Source organism: Canis lupus, chromosome 18, assembly GCF_011100685.1.
Source record: "Canis lupus familiaris isolate Mischka breed German Shepherd chromosome 18, alternate assembly UU_Cfam_GSD_1.0, whole genome shotgun sequence".
Lineage (NCBI taxonomy): Eukaryota > Metazoa > Chordata > Mammalia > Carnivora > Canidae > Canis > Canis lupus.
The window spans coordinates 33,455,312-33,482,135 of NC_049239.1; the positions used below are offsets into that span (position 1 = coordinate 33,455,312).

The following is a 26,824-nucleotide window of genomic DNA, read 5'->3' on the forward strand; positions in this document are numbered from 1 at the left end:
CAAAGGTGTAAAAGACCGCTAGACTGGGTCAGGAGGCTTTGGTTCTAACTCCAGTGAGACCACGAATATTTCCTCTTTGACTTCACCTAAGCTGCTTTCTGCCTCTAAAGCAATAGTTCGCCATCTGGGAAATGAGGGGTTTGACCTATAATGTTTAAAGTTCCAGCCCTTGAGACTCTTTTCTACTCCTTGCTACTGTAAGAGCAAGACTGAACAGTAACACATTTTTATAATCCCAGCTCCGAGTACAACTGTCTCTCATTTGCTGTGACTCCCTCTGTGGACAGGTGCAGACAAATGGCAACATGGCCCATATCTGTCCGCCCATCGCATGTGCTCCATATGGACCAAGATAGGAATAGATGCACCTTTCTTGGTCAGATGATTTGTGAGTTAAGAACTCAGATTTGGATCCAAGTTAGCTGGCCTTAGCCATTTACTCCCTGTGTGACCTGGGTAGCTTATTTCAGCTCTCTGAGACTCTATTTGTCCATCTGTAAAGTGGGGATGACAATCATTGTGTCTCAGGGTTTCATGTGTCTGGCATGTGATAAATGGAGGTAAATAACTTTGTGGTTATGTGCTAAAATGCTGGATCCATACACCTGGGTTTGAATCCCACGTCCACCATTTATCAGCCTCACGTCCTTGGTCAGATTACTTACCTTGCCCTGAATTTCACTTCTCAATCTGTAAAATGGACATGATCATTACAGCGGTACGCATCAGGTGCAATAATCCATGAAGCACATCGAACAGTACCCAGCTCTTCTTAGAACTCAATAAATTTAGCTATTATTGTTATTCGGTGGTAGATAATACTCAGAGTACACATTACACATCAAAAATGCAAACATTGAGCAAGAAACCATTATTTTTTTTTTTAATTTTTTTATTTATTTATGATAGTCACATAGAGAGAGAGAGAGAGGCAGAGACATAGGCAGAGGGAGAAGCAGGCTCCATGCACCGGGAGCCTGACGTGGGATTCGATCCGGGGTCTCCAGGATCGCGCCCTGGGCCAAAGGCAGGCGCCAAACCGCTGCGCCACCCAGGGATCCCAAGAAACCATTATTGAGAACATCATCCAAGGAGTCAGAAAAACGATTAACCTAACTACTAGCTAAAGCAGACACATTAATTACTGAGCATTTTGTTTTTCACCCTTGATGAAAATAGAGATACTACTGCTCAGCCCTTAGAAGCTAAATCCAAAGGAATCAGACGCTTTCTGAAGTCCAGTTGGGCCAGTGGCCCGCACCATCTCCACTCTGCTCATCAACATGACCACGTGCCAGCCCGCAAACCCTCGAATCTCCTGACGGAAGAGCAAGTGGTAACCACACAGGGCTTAGGCCTGCCGAGAGTGAGGTCATGATTCAGGGCTTTGACTCCGTCAAACAGTGCTGACAAAGACACCCTGTTTTCCCTGACAGAACAGAATCATATTACTGCACACACAAGTGTCTCACACCTGGGAAAGATGAAATTACACTAAAGCTTAATCCTCCGAAACCAGCTCAACAAGAAGTCACTTAAACATTTAGGTTAGGAGTTGTCTCCTGGCAAAGAAAATATTGCAAGGCCACTGGGCAGTTTTAACTAATTAGAAGGGCCTGGCTTTGTCAGTGGAAATAATGTTTGATCCTTTATTCTCTTTATTAATTATACCTTAAGAGGTCTCAACACAGCCTCTTTTAAATAAACACACTTGGGTCTCCTGCACTCATCTTATTAAGGGAAGAAATCAGTCCCTCGGTGGTTACATAAGCCTATGAAAGCAAAGGACATTGATACCACATATTTCATTAAAAAGAAGTATATGAATTCATCCCTTTCAGCAAAACTGAGCCTTGCTTTGATGAGAGCTGGTGACAATTATTTACATGCTAGAAAGCACTCGCTTGGTTACAACCAAAACTGGCCAGACAGAAGTTTCACAGTCTTTATCTCTGGGCTTAAGTCAGAGAAGGCCAACATTTGGAAGGGCGTTGAGACAGAAATCTTCCAACGAGCTCCGCTGCACGCCTTCGCGGGGACACACACTTTCTCTGCCAGCGGCCTGTCCTGCAGGAAGGCTGATGACCAGCGTCACACAAAGAAGTCAAGAGGTTTTAGTTTGGAGTTTAATGGGGAGTTAAATCCATGGAATATCTACCAGTTGATCTTCCTACCAAATGCAAAACAATGCAGTGGTGCGGCAGGGGGACAGAGGGGGTGGTCAACCAACATTTTAAAACTTAACAATTTGGAATCAGATAATACAAAGCAAAATATTAAAATAAAAAATGGGGTGTGGGGCCCTGGGTGGCTCAGCGGTTGAGCATCTGCCTTCTGCCCAGGGTGTGATCCCAGGGTCCTGGGATCCAGCCCCACATCTGGCTCCCCACAGGGAGCCTGTTTCTCCCTCTGTCTATGTCTCTGCCTCTTTCTCTGTGTCTCTCGTGAATAAATGGATAGAATCTTTTTTAAAAAATTAAAATAAATAAAAAATAGGAAACACATGGCAAACACTCAAAAGACACCAAACTTACACAACAAAAAAATAAATGTTCATAATCTCTCTCTTCCCAGCTGTCCCCGTTTCCTTCCCAAGGGGCACCCAGGGTTACCAGCTTCTCATGATTCTTCCAGAAGCATTTAATCCATTCCCATTTCCCGAAACATGCATGCTCATACAGATGGTGAAAACCTAACCCAATATTCTCTATCTTGCTTTTCCCACTGTATGTGGAAGATTTTGGTGTATCAATAGGTATGGGACAGACTCGCTCTTTTTAAAGACAGCAAAGAATTCTGCTGTGTAGTTGCCCCATAATGGATTTAACCAGTTTGTTAGTGAAAAAGATGTAGTCCCCCCCGCCCCAATCTCTCCCTATCACAAGCAATCTTGTAACATACATGTCCTGGTATGCACAACACCATATCCATGTGCGGATGTACTTGCCGAATGAATTCCTAGGAGTAGAATTGTCCGGGGGAAAAAATCCGTATGTGTGTAGTGTTGAGAGAATCTGCCCAATTATCCTCACAAAGGTTTTGCCAATTGACCCTCCTACCAACAGTGTCTCTACATGGCTGTTTCCCACACACTGGCTGGGCCAGTGTGTTACCAAACCTTTTGATCTTTGCCAAACCAACAGTGACAATTATATCTTACTCTTGTTTGCATTTGCATTTTTCTTTTAAAAAGGCAGAGCACCTTTATAAATGGCTTAGATGGCTTTGCTTTAAACTATCAGTTCATGTCCTTTGTCTCTTGATTTGTTGGTCTTTTTTCCCCCTTACTTTTAATTAATTTTTTTTTTATTTTGAAGATTTTTACTTATTTTTTATTTTTAAGTAATGTCAACACCCAACGTGGGACTCAAACTTACACCCTCGAGATCAGGAATCACATGCTCCACGGACTGAGCCAGCCAGGCACCCCTGCCCTTATTTTTTTTTAATTGACATATAACATTGCATTAGTTTCAGGTGTACAACATAATAATCCGATATGTGTATATATTGTGAAATGGTCGCTGCAATAAGTCCAGGTAACATCCATCACCACACAGAACTCCCTTATTGATTTGTAAACACACTTAGTACATCGAGAAAAAGGACTGTGCTGTACAGTGCAAATATTTTATCCTCGTGTGCTGTTTGACTTTTGACTTTGTGTCATTTCCTTCCATGCACATTAAAAAACTTTTGTTTTGCATTGTTGAGTGTATCAAGCTATTCTTTAATGGTTTGGGTGGAGGGAAGTGGGGAGAGGCCACGAATATTCAACTGACCAAAGTCAAAACTGTCCAGGGACCAAATTCCTCAAAATGACCCACATATTTATGTTTTCTCTGCTTCCCTTTCAAGCCCCATTTCTATAAATCCTCCCTGGCGCATTGAATTCCAGCCATATAAACTATCTGCATCTCCCAAAATAAATCATCTTACCAGCTTGTTTGTTTTATACATACAGATGATGGCATAGGCCTTTCTTTCTACATGGAATGTATGTCTTAATCCTGTCCTCTCCAATTCATCTGTTGGGCAAATTCCTGTTTGATACAAAGCAATTCAAATATCATCTCCTTTGTGAGATGCCTGTTTCATCATACCTGTACACAACTAGTTATGTAGCATTTTCTATGAGCCCCTCTGGCTCTGATTATACGGTTCAATTCATACCTTAAAAACACCAGTGATGTGGGCTCTCAAGCCAGGCTGGGTTCAAATCGTGCCTCTATTCCTTATTTGCCGTGTGACTGACCTTGAGCAAATTCTTTATCTGTAAAGCGGGGATGATAATAATACCTCACAGGATTACTTTGGGAATTAGATGGGTTAATCTTTGCAAAACTGTTAAATAGCACTTGTGTTGAGAACAGTACTTAATGCACAGAAAATGCTTACTAAATAAATAAAAACCTATTGAACCCAGTGCCTCTAAGCAACAGACAGTAAACCTGCAGAAGGCAGCTGTGCTCCAATTTATCTTCTTTCCTGTCTATCTTCCTTCCCAGACCTTGAAGATCTTGAAAGAAAGGGCCAGATGCCATGCTTTGCTCAACAAAGTCCTTCCACGAGAGATTGCTGTGGGAACATTCAAGGAGATAAGTGGAGTAGAACCAAGCGACGTCCTTGGGAACGTTTCCTGTAAAGATTTAAGTCAGTGGAAAAATACGGATTGTAGATACAATTCAAAAGTATCCTAGGAAGGGGAAATGACCCTCACATGGGGCCCTTTGAGCCTTGGAAGTCCTAGGCAGCTCTTATCAAACATATTAACATATACCCACAACAGTCCCAATTTGGAGGCAAAAACATTTGAAAGGCTCTTTCTAATTTGGCTTTCAAAATTATTTCCGACGGGTAACTTCTTTGATTCACACTCGTTACAACTTCTCAGCAATCGTTGGGTACAGAAGGAGAAATTTTAGGTCGGAAAATCCAATCCGCACGTTGTTTTTCATTGTAATGAGATCCTTATGAGTATTAACTTTCATAATTGATGAAGTTGACAGATGCTGTAATTTGCAGCGATGCCAGTCAACATTTTAAGATTCTGATTTCACAACTTCCAGAGTTTGGAAGCATAACATTTCTTTCTTTCTTTCTTCCTCTTTTTCCCCGGGTCGCAGGTATTTTAATTGGTTCTGCAAATGTTCTCGCTGCGAGCCCAGGTGCTAAGGCCCGTAGTGCCTAATGGGCAGAGCCACCCTGCTCGCTCCAGGCCCCGGGGGCAAGTGCGATCCAGCTTTATGCTGAACAGGGCAAGCTTATTTTCTCTGTTGAAACCAAGTATTTCTGTGGAGGATTAGTTGGATACAGCCTTCCTCGGGGAACCAGCTGTTTTTGTAAGTGAATGCTTAGTTCAATCAGGAGGTGTGGCTGGAGGGGAGACATTGTCCTTCTCGAAATCTGTGAAAGGTCACCAGATGTAGGCCCTCATTTAAAAAACAGCTCAAAGTCTGTTTTTTAAAATATTTTATTTATTTATTCATGAGAGACACAGAGAGAGAAGCAGAGACACAGGCAGAGGGAGCCCGACGTGGGATTCGATCCCAGGACCCCAGGATCACGACCTGAGCCAAAGGCAGACGCTCAACCGCTGAACCCCCTGGGGGGGGACCCTCAGCTCAAAGTCTATTAACACTCAGCCCCAGATACAAGATCCAGGATCAAAACTACTGTTTTCTGTCACGAGCCAGTTCTTCTGGCACGAATGTCCCAGCTTCTTTGACACCTGCCTTAGAACCTTTTCTCTTTCATTCTCAGGTCCCCCTGGTGCCAGATGTCACCTATCACACCCCTGGGGACTGGCTGAAAGATCTTATCTTTGAACGAAGAGCAGGCAAAGGTAAAAACAGACAGAGGTGAAAGACATCACTTAACCTGATCCAGGTGGTGGGAAAAGAATGCCAGAAGGGACGATCCAGCCAGACGTGAACATCATGTTTGGCAGGCAGTTAAATGAACCGCCCCGCGGTACAGGAGTAAGGATTGGTGTTTTGCACAACTCGAGGGGGCAACATTCACTCGCGGAGTCGTGCAATCTCGTGGGCCTGAGAGCAGTGGTCACCTGCCTCTTGTGTCCAGGGAAGGGAGACGCAGAACCGTCCAGGAGAGGGGACAGTACCCCAGCAACTGGCCCGTACGCTACGGGCATTCCCAAACAGCCCTTTGATTTCATGCCCAACTCTTGCTACACCTAAGATTTGCATAACCCCGTCCTGGGGAGATTTGGGGGGAAAACCAAGATTGAACCCTGGAACCCATGCCAAAGCCTTCAATCGCTGGAGACTGGGAAAAGGGCTTTTTTTTTTTTTTTTTTTTCGTTTTAATCTAGTTTCTCTTTCCCAATAGCATTTAAAGGACCAACGTGTTCTGTTCTGCAGCCCTGGAACTCACAATTCATGGTAAGTCATTACCTGTGAGGACTTTATAAAGGTTATTGGAAGCTCAGCTTTACAGTAAATGGAGTATAATTTACACAATAAAATGCAGTCCCTTGCTTAATTACTTACCTCACCTATAGGGAGTTTTAACTCGTTTCTCCGGTCAAGGGTTTTACTTAGGGCCATAACTATGGAGCTGACATGGCTATGAAACACTTTTGAACCCCCCAGAATAAGACTTCTTGACTACACCTAGAGAGCAACTCGCCAAAAACAATGAATGGTGTTTCACAATCTGAGTAGGTGTACTTCATCTAGCTAACGTGTAAACAAAGGAGCGGTGAGTTAACAGCTCTGTAGTTGGGGGGGCGGGGGGGTGGCTCAAGAGCAAGCTCAGCTGCTGGAAACTCAGGGCAGCTTCACTCGAATCCTGTGACACTGCAGGATGTAGGCACAGCAAGGTGGCTTTGGGTCTGGACCAAGGGGGGGACAAAAGCCTCCTTTCTCTCTCTGGAGCTCACCCATGTCCATGAGGATGTGATGCCAAGAGGTGGGACTCCAGAGCGGACTCCGAATCCTTCCATGTAGTGTTTTGATTCCAGACTTTTTTTGTCTTCTGTTTAAAACCACCGGAGACTTGCAGGTAGTCCCAGGGAGGAGAAGATCAACGTTGCACTTCCACCTTGTCCTCTGGTTACCATCGGGGGGATTGCGTAGCAGGAGGCCAGCTTGACTTTAGGGAGCAGAACCACCCAGGCCCAACCAGACGAAGGAAAACAGAAATCTTGGAAGAAGAAAAATAATATTGGAAGGTACTAATGGAATCACTGGAAGAGTAATGATCCGCATGTCGATAGCTAGCACTTGCCCACGCTTGATTAAACGGGGACCGCAGAGCCTAGCAAGTTCTGACCCCCTCCCCAGCTGTTCTGGAAACCCCTGGCTGATGTGCCGTGGGCATTTGTTTTCTGTTCCAGCCTCTGTGTTGATGACATCCAGTTCCCAAGATCCCCTCCATGATCTCTGTGACAGTCCTGGTGTCTGGGCTCCGGCTGTCCCTTGCTGCTTCCGGAGCTGCTAACCCGAAAGGGGCCAACCTGGTGCTGGCTTTTCACCTGGGCCTTAGAGTATCCCAGGACTTACGGAGCCCCCTGTGAAGACAGCTCCTTCGGCTTCTCCTGCATCCCTTCTCTCTGGAAGACTTCAGACTGGACTCCCACCGGATCAGCCCGGTCCATGCGGGGACTGGTGTCTGAGACAGACACGATTCTCTTCTCTGCCTTTCCTTACCCCTTCTTCTCCTCCAGCCCTCCCTCCGCTCATGTCAATACATCAGAGTGAACCCCAATAATCTGCATTCTAATGAGTACCCACAGAGGCCAGATATGACCTGCTGAGAAGCAACACAGCGTGCATGAAAAGGCTGCATAGCCTGGTGGCTAAAGATGAGTCAGTCATATCTAGATCTGAATACAGGCTCTACCACTTACTATGTCCTCTCAGCAAGTGACTTAATCTCCATGACCCGGTCTCCTCGATTATCAAATGGAGCTAATAATAGGACTTAGCTCATAGGGTTGTGGTTAGAATTCCACGAGATCATTCATTTATGTATTCCTTACATAAATACTTTATTGAGGGCCTATATTGTTCCAAGCACTATTCTAGGTACTAAGGAAACAGCAGAGAAAACAAAAAAATACAAAACAAACCCAGACTTCTGTCCTCGTGGAGCTTAAATTCTGGTTGGGGAAATAAACAGTAAACAGAAAAATAATATAACGTTGGTTGTGATAAATTCTATAAAGCACAGAGCCTGGTTAGGGCATGGAGAGTGACAAGGGCTGAGATAGCACAGTCAGGAAAGGCCTCTCTGGGGGGGTAGCATACGAACACGATCGGGATGTAAGATATTTAGCCTAGATCAGACATGGAGTACTCAGTAAGTGAGACCATTCACAATAGTACTTTCCAGGTTCATGTTCTTGAGAAGCTCATAGACTATGTGCCTGGAAGTGTGACAGGCCATTTATTTTATTTTTAAAACTACGACTCTAAACAACATTAAAAACAACACGTCAGCTCATTTCACAAACACAACTGCTAGTATTTTAATTATTCTATCTCATTAATTCTTGGTGTCCCACCCCTGGCCACCTTTCTACTGGGGGCCAGAGCAAGGTCCAGGACTGGATGTCTTGACCACTGGTCCACTACCCCACAAAAGTCTGTCGGTGCCTGAGAAGGGTAGCAACACACTTTCCAGCATGGGGCCACACTTGGCTTTCATGGAATCTGGGCTATAGATGGGGAAAGAAGGGACTGGGAAGGGACTGGAGCACATTCAGTAGACAGCTCTACCACTCAGGACCACAATTCTGTTGGTGGTGGATGAGCCAGTGTACATAGCATCATTGCAGTATCATCTCAAGTTATCAGGAAACTTTGAACCTCATATTGCTGTGAGGCAGACTTTTTCAAGGTATGTTCCTGGAAATATTTGTTCTGTAGGGTTCCATGTTCAAAATCTTTGGAAAACACTGCAGACCAAATTTCTCTCCTGGAGATTCACAAGGCGTATCAACAGAGTAGATTAATGGATTAGAGAAGGTCTGTGGTAAAGGAACTTGATGAGCCTCACCTGACCTATAATTCTCTGGCTACAGAATCCCTTTTTTTTTTTCATTAACCTGCACTTTTGGAAACACTAACATAAAGAAAGGGCAGTACATTTTAATCAATTCCTCCCAACTCATCGTTCTAAAAAAAAAAAATCTTAGAAATAGCACAGGTGTAGGCAATCAGTAATATGGGGTGAGTGGCTCCATACATAGGGATCAAGATCAGTGATGCTGTATCGAATACACATTCAACTCCTATTCAAACTTATGGGCACAAAGGAGTGCTCTTTTCAAGAATCACAGTAACATTTGATATTTTAGAAAGGTTTTGGAGTTCCTTTTTTGGAAGACCCACTCTCAGAATTAAAAAATTTGGAGGTGGAAAGTAATCTTCAAGAGCATATGAAGCCATGAGTTCTGAACCATGTCGTCAAGACATTGTGAGGTTTGTTAAGAGTAGTTTTTAAAACACGTGATAGCATTACAGATTGTGAATGATGTTTCAAAAAACGAACTAGAACAGTGTCAAGGTTATCGCTACTATATTACCCCCTTTTACTGCATTGCATTCCAGTATTCTTTTTTTGAGTGAGAAGAGGAGGTGGAGTTACAGCCAGCCTGCTGGGAATTGCCCAGAACCCATAGCCTCTCTTACTGGTGCCAAGGGATACACCCATGGGAGTGTGTCCTGCGTGTAAATCTTATCTGTCTGTTATCTGATGGCAGAAGCTGAAAACATGCTGAGCTAACACAAACCCCACATATTACGGATGAGAGCACGAAGGCCTAGAGAGACAGAAAACACGCCTAGACCATTCAATCAGGAGACAATCTATAGAACCAAGACCTAGGTGTTCTCTTCTGGCCCTAGACAACTTGGTCTCTTTGGAAGAAGCTGCTTCACCTCATGTTCCTCAGAAGAGCCTGCGATGGGAACTATAGTATTAGGGACTTACTGATTTATGTTATAGGTTCTTTTTTTTCTAAGATTTTTATTTATTTGAGAGGTAGAGAGAGTGAGAGAAAACATGAGCAGGGGGAGGGACAGAGGGAGAACAGACTCCCCACTGAGCAGGGAGCCTGATGTGGGGCTCAATCCTGGAACCCTAGGATCATGATCTGAGCCGAAAGCAGACACCTAACTGACTGAGCCACCCATGCTTAGTCCTCTGTACATTATGTGTTCTATCTATAACATAAATATCTCGTTCACTCAATCCCCACAGGATCCTTCCGTGTCACCCAGTAAAGGGCCCAGTATTCCAGTGTGGAATATATTACCTCCTAAACCCAAAGAGGTCCAGCAAGCACTATGCCCTTTTCTTTGTTGTGTAAGTTACAAAGCACAAACACTTGACCTTTCCGTTAGATAAGATAATCCAGTATGGATCTGATATTATATCCAAATCATCGGATCCCTAAAACCTTCACCAATGTGGCAAGTCCCTGAATTCTTAAAGTACATATATATGTGTGTATGTGTGTGTGTGTGTGTGTGTGTGTATTCATATATGTATATTTGCAAAGTTATCCAGAGAATTTGTCATCTCTCATCAGGTTTGATTAATATGATGTCAATATAGTGGACAAAGGTGATGTTCTGCATAATTATCAGATGGTCTACATCCCTTTGGACGACATTGGGACTGGAGGGGGGGTGGAATGGATGTGGTCTTAAGGTAAAACTGTGAATGTATGTATATTGTTGCTTGTAACATATGCACGTCCGTTGCTTCCGATCCTCTCTTCTGATGGGTATTTAAACCACATATTTGCCAGGAAATAGCTGAATACCATACACATGAGGATGTGTCAATCTGCTCTAGTGAAAAACAGCTGAAGTTGATGGGTATTACTCAGTTAAGTTTTCAGCAGTACCTAGTTATACCTCATGATTCCGTTTTTCTGGGGCCAGATTGATAAATTAAATGAGGATATAATGGGGGCTACCACCCCTACATCCATTATGTCTTCAAGGATGGTAGTAATATGTCGTTCCTCCTACGAGGTAGAGTGGGTATGCTAAATTCAGCGAAAGGTGTAGTTTGGGAGACTGACACATGGCCTTTCCTACTACAATTGCTTTTACTCTGTAGGTCATAGAATGAGTATAAATATTCTGCAAATTGCTGAGAATATTCTTCCCATTGATACATTTGGGAGCTGGGAAAAAGACCACTGGATGGACTCATGGGCTCGGTTTATCAACTATGAGACAAACCTGGGTTGGGGCTCGTGTATTACCTGCCTTGCATAAGCCTCTTCTCTGAAAAGGGTCCTGATGACACTTTGGGTTCTCTAGTATCAGGACCACTTCTGAACTTGTATCCAACACACTTGAAAGAACTGGATATTTCCCGTTCCTTGGTGTATAACTAACTACCTGTGTAAAGACCTACAGGTCTTTTTGGAGAATCGCTACAGTACATACTTGCTATGATGCTTCCATATCTTGTCACACGAAGACCCAAACCCTTTTACAGTGGGATCTGGATCTGAGAATTGACTGAGGTCTGGTCCTGGGTAAGAAACCCTGGGACAACATGACCTATAAGCCACCTTCACAGATGACTTCAGGTCGACCTCCCTGGATGCCATTCTGACGTTGCTGCCCATTGCAGGAACTACATTCACCCTGGCTTCTGATAGTGAAGTGTTACCATCTGGCCCCCGCTTTTCTGGGATGTCGTTATTATCATTGATACTAGGGAGACTGGTTCTGGAAAAGCTTCTTCTATTATCATCCCCAGCTGAAAGAGAGCAGCCTCTACGGAGCTTCTCAATAGTACTGGCACCTCATTCTAAGATACTAACAATGGCCACAGCCATCTATCAAACACATCTCCTGAAGCCCTTCATTCCATTTTGACAAATATCCTCTTGTGCTCCCACCTCCTAGCATCTTCATGACCCACTCTTAGGCATGCCCACACAATCCTTGATGGTACACAGTAACCAGTTCTTGAACCCTCTTTGGCATATAATTCCTCTCCTCTCTTTGCAGGCTTGTCACTTTCCCCATAGTGTTATGCTGAGATTTGACCCTAATTATAAGGCAGGTGGCCAGGTGGTAGATGATCTTAAGAAGGGCCCATATTACCTTATAAGGCACTAGCTTCATTTGAGGCTATTACCTTCAAAAAAAAAAAAAAAAAAAAAAAAGGAAGGGGAATCTATCTATCTTCTGACAAGGGGAAGTGCAGCCATTTATGTAGGCCAAGGGGGGAGGTCAAGGTTGTCAAGTGCATGTTCCCAGATGTCTGTATTCCAAATCTTAGGCTCCTACTCTTTTCCTATCATCGTTTTGTCTTTGGCATAGACATTTGCCTAAACTCTGAATTCAGTCCTGCTTTGAAGTTCTGTTCTCCTCACAGTAAAGTTCTGTTCTTCCTCTTCAGCTCCACCTGCCTCTGGCTGCAGAAGATGAGGTCTCTAAGCGTCACCAAAAAGGCTCTCAGCTTTAAATTGCTGACTTATATTTAATCTTTGCATTTCCTCTCTTCAGGGAATCAATGGCACTTAGCACCAGTCCTCCAATTCTACAGTCTTGGATTTGCTCTTTGCTCCATACCTCTCCAATGCCAGAGACACGGCACTGACTAATGCAGCCCCCAGTTCACCACAAGTGGAATTCTTAGCCATTGTATGCTATAGTGTGCCAGAGAGTCTCAGTACTCCCACCTACTGCCAGGGAGGATCTTTGCTGTCATTGAGTCAGTGAGATATTCACTTCTAGGTCCCCATCTTTAGAGTCTATTTCCTACTTCGCATGCAAGGCCCATAAAGGAGTCCTGGATATTTGTTATCAAGTGGTATTCTTATTAGATTAAGTCTTTAAGTGATAATTCTGATGTTGGCAACACTCACTTTGGGGCATAAGCTCAGGAATGTGTGAATAAAAATCAGGTTCATCTCATTTGATAAAAACAGATCATAAAAAGTGACCGATTTATACTAGAATAAATTTAAATCTGCCAAAAAAAGATTTTTAAACGATGTTCAGCATCCCTTGAGATTAAAGCAAGGGGCTCTCTCCTCTGCTTATCACGTTTGCAAAAATGCTACTGAGGATGAAGTGAGAAAAACAGTCTTCAGGTATTTGTGGTGGACCTGGGAATGGGTATAGACTTTTGGGAACATAATTTGTCAATATGCATCAAAACTGAAAAAATTGATACCTCTCCCAACCTAATAACCTCACTTCCAAGAATTGATTACAAGGAAATAATCAGTGATCCCCAAAAAGCTATGTGTTCAGGGATACTCCTCTAGCATTATTTTATGCTAGTGAAAAATTGAAATCTTAAATGTTAAAAAAATATAAAATGAGGATTTAATGCTACAACATTTAGACGATGAAATACTGTGCTTTATGATTACCTAGGCGTGGATTCCAATTCCAATTCTGTCTTTCCCTAACGTTATAACTCTGGGTGAATTAATTAACATTAATTAATTTTCTTAAAATGGAAATTGTCATAGTTCCTATCTCAAAGGGTTGCTATGTGCAGTACTTAGAACAGGGACTGGCTCACAGAAGTGCTATTATTATTGTTTAGGAGATACAATATAAGGATATGTTAATGTATTATATAAATATTTACATATAATATATTAGCCAATTGAAAAAGTAGTTGTCTACCTACAATGTGGTGCCAGTTTTTTGATTAGCCATATTCATAGGTCAAAGACTGGAAAAAGTAAAGAGTTAAACCATAAACATTTTGCTCTCTGGCTTCCTTTATGTTCTTGGAAATTATTGAGGATCACAGACAAGTTTTGTGAGTTATAGTTAGAGAGGGTTATTATATTCAAAATTAGAAGTAAAAGATGGAAAAGCACAGGTGTGCACAAGCACATGAGCTGTTAGAACAATGGTGTGATCATGTGTCCTGTACCTTCTGGAAAACTCGGCTCTACACTCATGAAAGAGCAAGCCATGAACCAAACAAATAATGGTTTGGAATTATTATTAAAAGAATTCAGACTCTGTGGACCCCCTAAAAGAGTCTCAGGGACCCCCAGGGGGTCACACTCTGAGAATGTTACACTAAACCATTAACTATTAACATAAACCCTTCATATACTTTTCTTTATTGTCTTCTGTATTATTGAAACTCTCTATAATAAGCATATATGAATTTATAATTATAAAATATAAGAACAATTTAAAAATATATTTGTCATAGTCATGTCACATGAACACACATTCGGTTGGATGAGGGGTTCTTCTACCTAAATGGGAGTCCTGCATTTTCCTGAGCTCTGAGACAATTCTTAGAGATGTCCAAGAATGCAGGAGCTAGTGGTTCTATGCAACTGACTTTATTTTGGATGCTTCGCAGAGGCAGACCATTACCTAAAGAAAATGCTTTAGAAACTCTGAGGAGGAAGCCAGCTCATAGACAGAGGGATGGCTAATGGCTAGTTTTTTCTGACATGCTTATGCCCAGAGTAGGGGTGTTGCTCCACATAAACAGTTTAGCCACTGATCAAAGAAGCCTGTTCTGGACATTGTCATACATGGTGATCACGTGGTCTCAATGATGGTCACCTTGTTTGGTTCATTTCTGGGTGCTCAGGGCTGAGCATAGCATGTGACACGTAGTAGGCATTCACTCTTTGCTAAATGAACCATGTGTGAGCAAGAGCAGCCCACGGGCGGCCTATAAACTGCCAAGAAGTGCTATAATAATAGTTTCTTCTTCTTTTTTTCTTAAGATTTTATTTATTTATTCATGAGATACACAGAGTGAGGCAGAGACACAGGCAGAGGGAGAAGGAGGCTCCTCGCAGGGAGCCCGATGTGGGACTCCATCCCCAGACCACAGGATCATGACCCGAGCTGAAGGCAGAAGTATTCTTCTCTCCCCCTCCCTCTCCTTTTGCCCTTCCTCCTGCTCATACATATATGCACTCACTTCTTTTCTCTCTCTAAAATAAATAAATAAATCTTAAAAAAAAAAAAAAAAAAAACGAACTAGGGGTATCTGGGTGGCTCAGTTAAGTATCTGCCTTTGGCTCAGCATCTCAGGGTCCTGGAATCAAGCTCCCTCAGCATGCCTGCTCAGCAGGGAGCCTGCTTCTCCTTCTCCCTCTGCCCCGCCTGCATCTGCTCTCTCTCAAACAAATAAAATCTAAATATCAGTAAATATAATAAAAATAAAAAATAAAACTCCACCCTTAGAAATCCTTGCCTCTGACTAAAGCCTGTGAGATGTGGTTTTCTGAGCATAGGTTACAAAGCCTGTGGGGACTAGAGGTTGGCAGGAGGAAGGAAGAAGGAGCCTGGAGTAAGTTGAAAAGGGGAACTGGAGAGGTTGGGACCCAACGTAGGTGTGGAGAGGCCACAACAACGTGTGGCTGGAGGAATTGAAGACCCACACAACCACCCCCACTGGAATCTGAGCCAACAAGGGGAAAAGCTGTCTTAACAGGCTGAGCTGACACCAGAGCTGCCTGGAAACCATGTTTGGGAAGGATAGAGGATGCAGATGGGCTCAGTCTTCTGTTAGTAGGTCAAAGACCCTGCAAAGACCTCACTCATTCAAGATGGCAGCTTTCATCCTCCCCACATCTCAGCAGAACCTTAAGCAGCAGAACAACATGCTTTTCGCTTTTTTTTATTTTTTTATTTTTTATTTTTTTGCTTTTGGCTTTCAATGAATTCAAGCAAGATGGAGTGCAAGGAACATGACAAAAGTGTCTCCTGGTGAGAAGGCACATTCTCCATAAAGAACTAGAGAGCGAGGAGAAGAGGTAGGAGTAGATGCCAGCCCAAGGCAGGTGAAATAAGTCAAGAAATGTGATCAACAAAGTGGCTGAGTGACTGGAAAGTTTTTTTGTTTTTTTTCAGGCACTATAGACAGAGACCACAGTAACTTGGTGAAAAATGTTTGCTGAGTGTGTATTAGAATGCTACTCCGTAGCCGGTACCTATAGAGTATCTGCTTGGAATGTTACTTTGGCCCTACCTCCTGCCCTTTGCATATGCTGTGTCCTCTGTCCGGAATGCCTTTTCCACTTTACCACTTACATCAAATTCACTCTTTAAGACCAAGCTCAGAAACTCTGCCCTCCAGGCCACCTCCTGTGATTCTTTCTACCCTCCCACCCTTGAATGCCCAGCAAAGTGTGAATTTTGCTGCAGGGGATCCATAATATCCTATGCTGGGTAGCCAGAAAATGTGCTTTTTTAATGGACAGGACTCAAAATAATTTGCCCCTGTGACCATCGCCCTGGCTGAGCTGATGTTTCTTTTCTTTTTTTTTAAGATTTTATTTATTTATTCATGAGAGACACAGAGAGAGAGAGAGAGAGGCAGAGACACAGGCAGAGGGAGAAGCAGGCTCCATGTGGGGAGCCCGATGTGGGACTCAATCCCAGGTCTCTAGGATCAAGCCCTGGGCTGAAGGTGGCACTAAACCCCTGAGCCAGCCGGGCTGCCCTGATCTGGTATTTCTTCAAGGGCTAAATCTTGTTCATCTTTGCGTCCCCAGGGCCTAGCACTTAGTAGAGGCTCAGTAAACATTGGTTCCATTAATTTTGTTGATTGTCTACTCCCCTTGCCCCAACCATTGACTAATCATAGACATTTAAGTGAGAGGCAACTCTTAGAGCACAAAGAACAAAGTCTTGGAATCAGAACGGATTTCTAGTCCGGGCTCCATGACTTTCAAGATCTCTCCCCTTCCAGGAGTTACTCAAACTTTCTGAGTATAAAAGGTCACACAAGAGTCGGCAGGGCTAGGCTGTTGTCTGGGCCTTGATAAGGAACAAAGTCGATTGACCCTGGGGATTCCATAGAGCTGAACGTTCAATTCTAAGCTGCAATCCTTAGTGGTCCCTGAAGGGGGCAGTGGGGAACCTGCCCTGGGACATAGCTGAGAACCCATCATGCCCTCTAGGGCAGGCACACACCAGGGCAGGCTAATGACAGGGGGCCTTTGTCCAAAGTACCTTAGGTGGAAAGACCCGAGATGCCCTTGCAGGACAACAGGAGTGGCTGAAGGAAGCAGCTTTCACGCAGCTGGCGCATCCATGTCTGAGGAACTCTGCCAGAGGCTGGCCTCTGGGGTCCAGTTTCCCTCACCCTGTCCTGTCTGGAGCATGGCCATCCTAAGGCTTCTCATCCTAAGAGCAAATGACCACAACACTAAAAACCTAATGGAAAAGAGTGGTTGAACAACCAGACTTTAAGGCCAAGGAAGGGAAAAGGTGGGAATGAGGAAGAGACTAGAAGGGTTTAAGGGGATCAGGACTCATGGGGGCTGGATGTTGAAGAGGCTGCCCAGAAGACAGGGTCCCCTAAAGGACCAGGAGAGAAGCCCTTCAACAGGTGGTTCAGTCAGAATCCATTCCCAGATTTCAGTCTAAAGGAGGACTCTGAGGGACCACAGGGCAGTTGCAGACAAAGGAGAAAGCAGCTCTATATGTCCTTCTGGATTCACCATTAGTTGTAAGTGAACTATGTTGAGCAATGAACGGGCTGTGCCTTCCTGCCCTTCCAATGTTTCGAGCAAAGTCAGGGCAATTGGTAGAGATGGCTAACTGTCCTCTTAGAGGAGATATTTCCTTCTTTCCTTCCTCCTAAGCAATAGACTCCCCTCCACATTTCAGCTGAACATGCAGCTATATTGACTAAAGATATTTAGTTTCCCAGCCTCCCTTGACGCTAAGCTTGACCATGAGACTAAGTTCTGGCCCAAACAATGGATGCAGAAGCAAGCATGCAACTTCCATGAAATGTTCTTTAAGGGGGAGGGTGTGTCCTCCCTCCTCCTTCCAACTGTCTGGGAATACAGATGTGATGGTGGGGGCTAGAGCAGCCCTACTGGGGCTATGAGGTAGGATCTTCATGTTGAAGATAAGAGAGCAATAATCTAGAAGAATTCTTGGCCTTTGAAGACCGTGAAGTTGCCACCGTAGCTGGCAATGCATACCTCAAAAGGGAAACAAACTTGTACCTCTTACTTTGGGTCTTTTGTCACTCACAGCCAAGCCCAGTCTTAACTGATACAAGGTGTTCCACAATAGTTTCAAAAGCCAAAGTCCTCTGTTTCCCTGGGGCAGGGCGGGGGTTGCCGGGGGGGGGGGGGGGGGAGAGACATGCAGGTCAATGATATGGAGCAACATCTGTTGAGGGCTTACTCTGTCTGACACTGTCCTAAGCACTTTACATGCATTAGTTCATTTAATCCTCACAATAATCCCATGAAGTAAGTGTCATATTGTTCTTAGTTTATAGATGAAGAAACAGGAACGAGGCAAATTAAGTCACTTGCTCAAGTTCACATGGTGAGCAGTAGAACTGGTATCTGAACCCAGTCAGCCAGGCTCCAAACTTCAACTCTTAACCACTTGTGTTAACTAAAATTTAATCATACCAGCAGTCCAAATCAAATCAGTTTTGCTTGTTCCCTGTCCTGCTCCAGATCCCCTGGCCTTGCCGCTCACAGCCCCATTCCCTTCCCCTGGTGACATTTACCATGTCATGATAACTCCTTTCATGACTGTCTTCTCAAAAGACGGACAGTCAGTGAAGTCGAGCTCTGTGTCCGTCCTGTTCATTGCTGTATACTTGAGACCTAATTGTCCTTGGTATTCAGTAAGCGCTCACCAAGCATTTGTTTATGGGGAGGGATAGAGGGAGAGAAAGAGGGCGAGGAGAGGGAAAGAGAGAGGGAAGAGAGATAGGTAAGGATGGGAAAGGGGAGAAGGGGAGGGTGAGGAGGATGGAGGGGAGGCATGGGGGGAGGGAAATGGGTAGGAGGGAGAGGCTTAATCAGAACCCTTCATCCCCTTGCCCCCCACCCCCAGCTTCTGGCATTATACACCGGTGGAGCCCTTTCTGGACTATTTCAGCCCAGCAGATCCCAGTGCCCCCTTGAACCTGGTGAGCCCTCCATGGGGAGTAGAGAAGTAGGACGTATCCATCGATTCATCAATAGATCCAATAGGACTTCCTATGCACCAAGCAACTTGCTCTGATCGGGGGATATTAAGGTGATTGGGAACAATGTCCTTGACCTTGTGCAGCTTAGAGCACGGGGATAAACATAAACAAGAGCACAGAAAAATAATAACAACTAAGATAAGTACTCTAAAGAAAGAAGGGGCATGCCCTGAAGATGGCATCATCTGGTAGGCCTCTGCTGTAGTGGTTGAGGGGTGAGGATGGCAGGAACTTTCCATCAGAAGCGGCATCCCTTGGGGAGGAAGTGATGTTTGAGCCGCAGCTGCTGGGTCAGGTGAACCCGGGCAGGGTTTGTCAACCTCAGTACTATTGACTTTTGGGGCCAGTTCATTCTTAGTCTCGGTAGTGGGGGGAGGCTGTCCCGGGCACTCTACCATCTGTAGCAGCAGCCTTGCCCTCTCCCCACTAGATGCCAATCATAGCACCACAACTGCCCAGCTGTGACAATCCAAGTGTCCCCAGACATTGCCAGATGTCTCCCACGGGGCCGAATCACCCCCAGTTGAGATCCACTGAGCAACGCCAAGAGGCCGGGTGCTTGGGGTGGGAAGGGGAAAGATATGTCAGCAAGGAGGCCCGGGGTGGGAGAGCAGTGTAGCCAGAGGGGCTGGCCATGCACTGAGAGGCAGGCGGGGCCAGATCCTGGAGGCTGAGAAAGAAGGAAATGAATTTTGTCTCCTCCCTGGTAAAGAAAACCTGCAGAGAGAGGGTGGGAGCCTACAGGGCCAGTGACAGGATCTCCTGACTCTAATCACTGGGATCCAAACATGAAGAAAGAAGCCTCCATAAATCTGGAGCCCTGAGACAATATTAATGGAGCTGGGTTAGCACATGCAGCCCATCCACCAGCTCCAGGGCTGACGAGGGGATGACAGATGAACCCCAGTAGGGCATGAGGATGTGCCAAGGGCTCCATTTAATAAATCAGCTGACACTCCCCTGCATTTGCATTGCTAATGGCGAGACCCAAACCTCAGCTGTTGCTGCACGAACTTGTCTGCTGCCATCCCATCCGTGGCTTCCCAGGAGAGTTGGCAAAGGGCGGCCAGGTGCTGAGAGGTTAGGTCTGAAGCACATTGCAAAACCAGCCTGGGGCTGGAAGGTCAGTAAACTGTCCAAAAGCTCCGGCCACGGATATGCAGGCTTGGTGTCCTAAAGGGGCACCTCGAAGCTGAGCCAAGGGGCCCCTAAGGCAGAACCACCCTGGAATGGGACACCCAGGGCATCCAGCTCCCACACGCATCCTTTTCTGGCTCTGGAGCAACCAGGCATTTCACCAGGAATTCATTTGCCAACTAGCTGTGACCTCCAGGAAGTCAAAGTTAACTATTTGGGAGCTGTTTTCTCCAAAACATGCTGAATTTTTTCTTTTCCTCTGTATTGGGGTGGTGGGGTAGGTGGGACTGGGCAGGGAACACCAAATGTCAGAATCATCTAGGAGCCTTTTCGATGTATACTCCAGGCCCCATCTAGCCCTAAGGTTCCCACGAGCACTCGAGGGAGTGTGTCCTTCAAGGATCTATGCTGCCGAGTCTTCCTCCTGAGGCAGATTCCAGGATAAATTGAAGCCACCCTGCCCCTGATCCTGTCTTTATTTAAAAGGCTGGTATGTTTTCCTTTCGGACTTTTTTTTTACATTAATTTTTAGTTTTAAAAATATTGCATTGGAATATTACCTTGATGACCAAGGTTTTCAGTGCCCCTTAAACGACTATTATATTTTAAATTGTGGCAAAAGAGTCATAACATAGAATTTAGTGTCTGAAGCATTGGTAAGTGTAAGTGTAAGCTTACGTGCTCAGCGGCATTAGACACATTCACACTGTTGTAAAACTAAGAGTGCCACCCGTTTCCAGAAGTCTCCATCTTCCCAAAGTGAAACGCTATATACTCATTGAACAGCAACTCCCCAACCCCTCCTCCCCACAGCCCCTGGCAGCCGCCATTCGTTCTGTCTTTATAAACGTGACAACTGGAGATACCCCGCGGAAGTGGAGTCCATCATATGGTACTTCTGTTTGTGACTTGGCACGACGTCCTCAAGGTTCATCATGGGGTAGCACTTGTGACAACGTCTTTCCTTTTCAAGCTGAGCAATTCTCCACTGTGTGTGTGTGTGTGTGTGTGTGTGTGTGTGTGTGTGTGTGTTTACCACATCTGTGCAGCCATGGATCTATCCATGGGTACTAGGGTTGCTTCTACCTTTTAGCTTTTGAAAATAATGCTGCTATAAACATGGGTGTACAAATATCTGCTTGAGATCCTGCTTTCAATTCTTTTTTTTTTTTTTTTGGTAGATACCCAGAAGAGGAATTGCTGGATCATGCGGTGATTCTCCTTCATCTCTTGAGGAGCCGCCATATTGTTTTCCAGAGCAGCTGCCCCAGCTTACACTCCCACCCCCAGAGCACAAGGGTTCAATTTCTCTTCATCTTCCCTGACACTTGTTCCTCTCTTTTTTTATTTTTTTAAGCAGTAGCCAACCTAATGGGGAAGGTAGTAGAGCTCTTACCACTTTGCACCTGAGGAGGTGTCTCACTCACCTCCCTGCAGTCCTGCCCTGCGACTTTGTTACAAGTTGACACTAGTGAGTAATACTAGTGAGCCTCTGATCTTTTTTTTTTTTTTTTTTTTTTGGTAAAGATTTTATTTATTCATTCTCCAGAGATACACAGAGAGAGGTAGAGAGATAGGCAGAGAAGTAGGCTCTCTGCAGGAAGCCAGATGTGGGACTCGATCCTGGGACTCTAAGGGATCGTGCCCTGAGCTGAAGGCAGACGCTCAACCACTGAGCCACCCAGGGATCCCCAGTGAGCCTCTGATCTTGACAAGCCTGTTTACAATCCCGCAGGTGGGCTGGTTGGGAGAAATATACTGTGCATCGGAATAGAAGCCTGGCTCTGCCGCAGGGTCACTATGTGACCTTGGGCAAGATACATAACCTGCCTGTGCCTTAGATGCCTCGTAGATGAAAAGGATGACAAAAATTATTGTCACAAGGATAACTCTGATAGAATTGTCACAAGGATCCCACGGAATAGTATACACAAAGCTCTTAGACACAGTGAATAAGCGACAGGTACTGTAATCAGAGATCTCCCCTATGGAGGTAGCTGGTTTTTTTTTGTTTTTGTTTTTGTTTTTAATAAACATCATTTTGGAATAATTTTAATTTACAAAAGAAGTTGCAAAGATAGAACAAGAGAGTTCCCAGGTACCCTTGACCCAACTCCCTCTATCATTAACATCTCACACCAATCACGGTACACTTGCCAACGAAGGCATTAACATTGGTGCACTACTAGAAGCTAAACTGCAGGCTTCATGTGCACCTCACTGCTTTTCCACGAATGTCTCTTTTCTGTTCCAGGATCCCAGCCAGGACACCACATGGCATTTAAAGTGTAGCTTTTCCTATTTCCTTATTTCACTCTGCTGGTGTTTCTGGGTTTTTTTTGTTTTGTTTTGTTTTGTTTTTCTTTCTGCCTGAAGAGTGTCTTCAAAAGCTGGAATTTGGATGTCTTTAGAGGAGGCAAGGCTGTCCTTGCTGGCCTACCTGGTCACCACCCCTAGGTCATGTGCCTGCTTGGGACATCTGCATTTACCTGCCTGCCCCAGACCTGAGAACCTGTCCCCTCTGGATTCGGTGATAGCTCAGCCCTTCCCTTCTGAGAGACTGTAGTTCCATGACTGATTGTCCTGGATCTCCAAAGATCTTGGATTGAAATTCCAATACAGTCAGGCAGCCAGTCCACGTAAGGCAATTTATGGATAGACATCTTAGCAGAAATTAGGTGATAGGGAGGAAGGTCTCATGGGAAGTCAGTGGAGTATTGGAAGTTGAAAGATGAGGCAGGGGTTGGAGAGGCCCTTCCAAGGGCAGGCTGGCCAGGTATGGATGGTAGACTTATCCATCTTATGTCATGATGGGGTGGGGGGAAGCCCTGCCCCTTCCCACTCAGCCCTGTGCCTTCCCTCCCACCCCATGCCCCTAGCATCATGGGTCTGTGAGGCCCGCTGAGCCCATCACACTGCTCCTCTTAGGCCATCCCCCTGGCTCTGCCTTTTCCCTTTCCAGGATGGAGGTAACTCAGATCCTTGGTGGTTGGAAAGAAAGGTTAGAAAAAACTCAAGCTACCCAGAACAATTTACGAAGGACCTTGTCTTTGCCCAGGGCAATGCAAAGTACCAAGCAGGGATTTGAGAGTGAAGGGCTCACACCTAAATCGAGCACAGCAGTACTTACAGTCTTGTTTTTGACTCAGAAATAGATGAAAAGCTATGAGCAATGCCGTACCTTGTTTTATTTTCTCCGTCTTTATACATGTGGATGTGCACACCCAGAGTCTCACGTAAGAGTCGCATGACTGGTACCTGGACATTTGCAGAAGTCCACTAACCAATAGCACAGACGAACAGAGAGAGGTGACAGGTTATTAAAAATAAAACGTGGGAATGTCTTCCTAACTTAAATTCTTGCCCTTGCTTATGGGCAGAGCTTACAAGATGCCTCCAATCTCAGCCACACAGTCTCCTCCCTGCCCTCACCCTAGTGCCAGTCTTGGTGTGACAGCATCGTTGGGTCAACAGAATGAGGTCAACAGAATGAGGTCACACAGACCTCATTTTGAGTGCCGGCCCCCCCGCTAACTCTCTGTGTCACCTTAGGCAGGCTTCTCAACCTCTCTGTGCGTCAGCTTCACCTGTGGAGTGAAGAGAATCGTAGCCCCTGCCTTCCAGGTTTCTTGTGAAGTTAAATGAAAGGCAGGGAAAACAAAGTGTGCCCAGTGCTGGTGTGTGATCAGTGCCCCAAACGTTTGGCTCTTCTCTGTGTAGAAGGCCCCGACATGGAGACAAGCGAAGGGAACAGGTAAGCATGAGCAGAGAGCTCTTGTGGGTGCTTTAACCCCTAAAGGGCTTGCACCACAGCGGCTCAGTATTTCTGGCAGGAACCCTACAACGCCTCCATTTGCCAAATGAGAAGAGTTCAGCCCAGAGAGTCCAAACGATGCATCAGCGGCCACACAGCAAAAGAGACCTATAACTGGTCTGGACTTCGTGGGGTGGCTAAGAGCAGGAACCCTGCAACCTGTACTCTTGGCCACCCTTTCCCCGACCCCCCACCCCTGCATCTGGCAACCACCAATCTGCTTTGTTTCTAGGAGTTTGGATTTGTTAGGCTCTGCAGGTGGAGATGGTAGAGCACTTGTCTTTCTCTGTCTGACTTATCTCACCCGGCACGATGCCCTCGAGTTCCGATCACGTTGTCCCGAACAACAAGACTTCCTTCTTTTATGTGGCCAAGTAATATTCCGTTATATTCCACTACGCCATCCCACCGTGTTATCACATTTCCTTTATCCATTCACGTTCAGCGATGGGCACTTCGGCTGTGTCCGCGTCTGGGATCCTGCCAACGTTGCTGCAGTGAACGTGGGGGAGTGGATGTGTCTTTGATGTGGCGCAGTGACGACAGGGCCCAAGACTGTGTTGGACACTTGAAAGCTGTTAAGTGAGTAGATTTTTTAAGAGTTTTCACCCCCCCCCCCCAAAAAAAAACCAAATGGAACTATGTGAGGTGATGGATGCCAACTAAACTCATTGTGATCATTTCACAATATGCACCGATGTCTGCGCTCGCTCTGGCAGCGCGGATACAGCATGCACACGTATCAAACCAGCACGTTGCACACCTTGAACTTATACAACCTTCCGTGTCAGTAAAGCTGAGGGGGAAAAAGAGTATGAACCCTGGTGTTCAAACCCTGCCGGCCTGCCTGCCACCTGGGACAGGCTGTGTGCTGAGGGGGGACACCTGGGAGGTTGATCTCAGTTGCTTCCTGTGTAAAGGGGGGGTGGGTAACGATAGTGCCCCGAAGGGTTATGAAGACTCGGTGAGGAAGAGTGTGGCACGTGGTCCCTGGTGGTCCATAAATATGGACAGGAAAAAAATACCTTGAAAACTCAGACCCTCTGAGTCCAAACCTCCTGCTCTTTGGACACAGAACTGATGGAAAGAAACCCCCTTCCTCAACCCCCACTTTATGGACAAGAAAACTAAGCCCAGAGAAACAGAAGGCTTTTTTTGGTTTCAGCTTCGGAAATGAAATCAGGGGAAATACAAATCAGGAGATTAAAAAAGTAATAATAAAGCACCAGCAGTGAAAACCCAAAGGGACAAGAGATCGGGGGCCAGGCCGACCGGAGGCAGAGGGAGCAGCCCCAGGCCCGAGAAGGCTGACGAGGTTAGCAAGACGGCGGGCTCCCCCCGAGAGAGGCCAGGGGCCCACGGCAGGTGGCAGGGCCTCCGGGTCCCTTGGCTGCTCTGGGGGCCCTGGGGCTGCGCCCCTTGAGGAGGTGGGCTCCCCAGCTGCCTCCCTCCCAGCTGGTTCGCTGTGGGGCCCAGAGGCCTCGGGCCCCAGGCTCCCCCACACGCCCCGGTGTAGACTGGCGAAGTTGGGGAGTTCAGGAGGATCTGACTACCCAGAGAGCACCTTCCCTGAAAGCAGGGGGCTGGGGAACCAGCCTAGGCTGTACTCTGCTCTAGATCCTTCCAGAAACATGGCTTCTCCTCTCCAGGCATCCCTGTATGCCGTGGCTTAGGTCTTACACACACACCCACGCCCCCCCCCACACACAGACACGCGCGCGGGGGTGGGGTGCGCAGGGGCAGCTGCCAGGGGTGGGCTGGGAAGGGCTCCAAGGCTGTTAGCTCTCACCTCTTGGAACCCTCGCCCTCCGTCGTGAAACAAGGTGTGTGTGCGTCTCTAACCTGTCCCCGCACCCCTACCCCCCAGCCGTGTGGTGCCAAGTCCACTGCCCCTGCCCCTCCTGCGAACGTGAGGCCTCCTTGTGTGTTCCTCCCTGGTGTCCGGGGGCCGCCGGCAGGTGTCCTCGAGTGGCCTCGGAAGCCCCCCAGACTTGTGGGCCCAAGGTGCAGCCTCTTGCCGGTAGGGGAGCCCGGCTCCCGCTAACCTCGCCAGGTCCCAAACCAGATCTCCCCAGCCAGCCCACACCTTCCTTACCTCATCCCACTCCCGATGGGCAATGCTAACTGGGCCATTCCACCTGCTGGGCTCCTCGTGCTCTGCTGGAAGGCCGCATGTGGCTGAACACACACAGCAGGGAAATAATCTTTTCTGAAAAGATAATCCTTGGGGCGCCCCGGAGGATCGGTGGATGAGCGTCTGCCTTTGGCCCAGGGCGTGATCCCGGGGTCCTGGGTTCGAGTTCCACATCTGGCTCCCTGCATGGAGCCTGCTTCTCCCTCTGCCCATGTTTCTGCCTCTCTCTCTGTGTCTCTCATGAATAAAATAAATAAAATCTTAAAAAAAAAAAAAAGATAACTCCTCACCACCACAGATGCCTGGAACACAGCAGAGTCAGGGCGGGATGGTAGATGGGAAGAGCAATAATCTTTTGAAGAAAAACCTGGTAGATCTGTTTTATTTTTTCTAGTTTTAAAAATTAAATTCTGTTACATGCAGTCACATGTACCCTTGTCGGGGTGCAGTGTTAGGCGTTTAGACTAATGCATACGTACCTGAGGCCCCCCCAACGATTAAAACACGCAACAGTTCCACAGCCCCCCAAAGTTCCCTTGTGCCCCTGTCATGGGTTGAATTGCATCCCTGCAAAATTCATATGATGAGCTCCTAAGCCCCGGTGCCTCAGACTGTGATCTTAAGTGGAAATCGGGTCTTTACAGAAGTAATCAAGTTCAAATGAGGTCTTCAGAGTGGGTTCTAATCCAACATGACTGGTCCTTACAAAAAGGAGAAACCTGGAGACACACACACAGCCAGAGAGGGCCGTGTAGACACGAAGACAGCCAAATGCAAGC

At 46.0% G+C, this 26,824-nt stretch overlaps 2 long non-coding RNA genes across 4 annotated transcripts in view; one reads left to right on the forward strand and one right to left on the reverse strand.

Moving 5' to 3' along the window:
- The first annotated feature begins 4,659 nt into the window (after positions 1-4,659).
- Positions 4,660-8,147, forward strand: LOC102153659. The gene is made up of 6 exons (XR_005373371.1): positions 4,660-5,342; positions 5,764-5,845; positions 6,352-6,404; positions 6,615-6,723; positions 7,027-7,195; positions 7,361-8,147. It is a non-coding gene; the product is annotated as an uncharacterized LOC102153659 (long non-coding RNA).
- Positions 8,148-21,715: 13,568 nt separating this feature from the next.
- The window catches only part of LOC100683493, a 31,564-nt gene continuing 26,455 nt past the window's right edge, over positions 21,716-26,824 (reverse strand). For 2 of the 3 annotated variants that reach the window (XR_005373365.1, XR_005373366.1), the window contains exons 4-5: positions 24,216-24,486; positions 23,266-23,376 (exon numbers count right to left, since the gene is read on the reverse strand). This is a non-coding gene — a long non-coding RNA (uncharacterized LOC100683493). Of the gene's footprint in view, positions 23,377-24,215; positions 24,487-26,824 lie in introns of all 3 variants that reach the window. The other variant, XR_005373367.1, reaches the window with a different exon arrangement.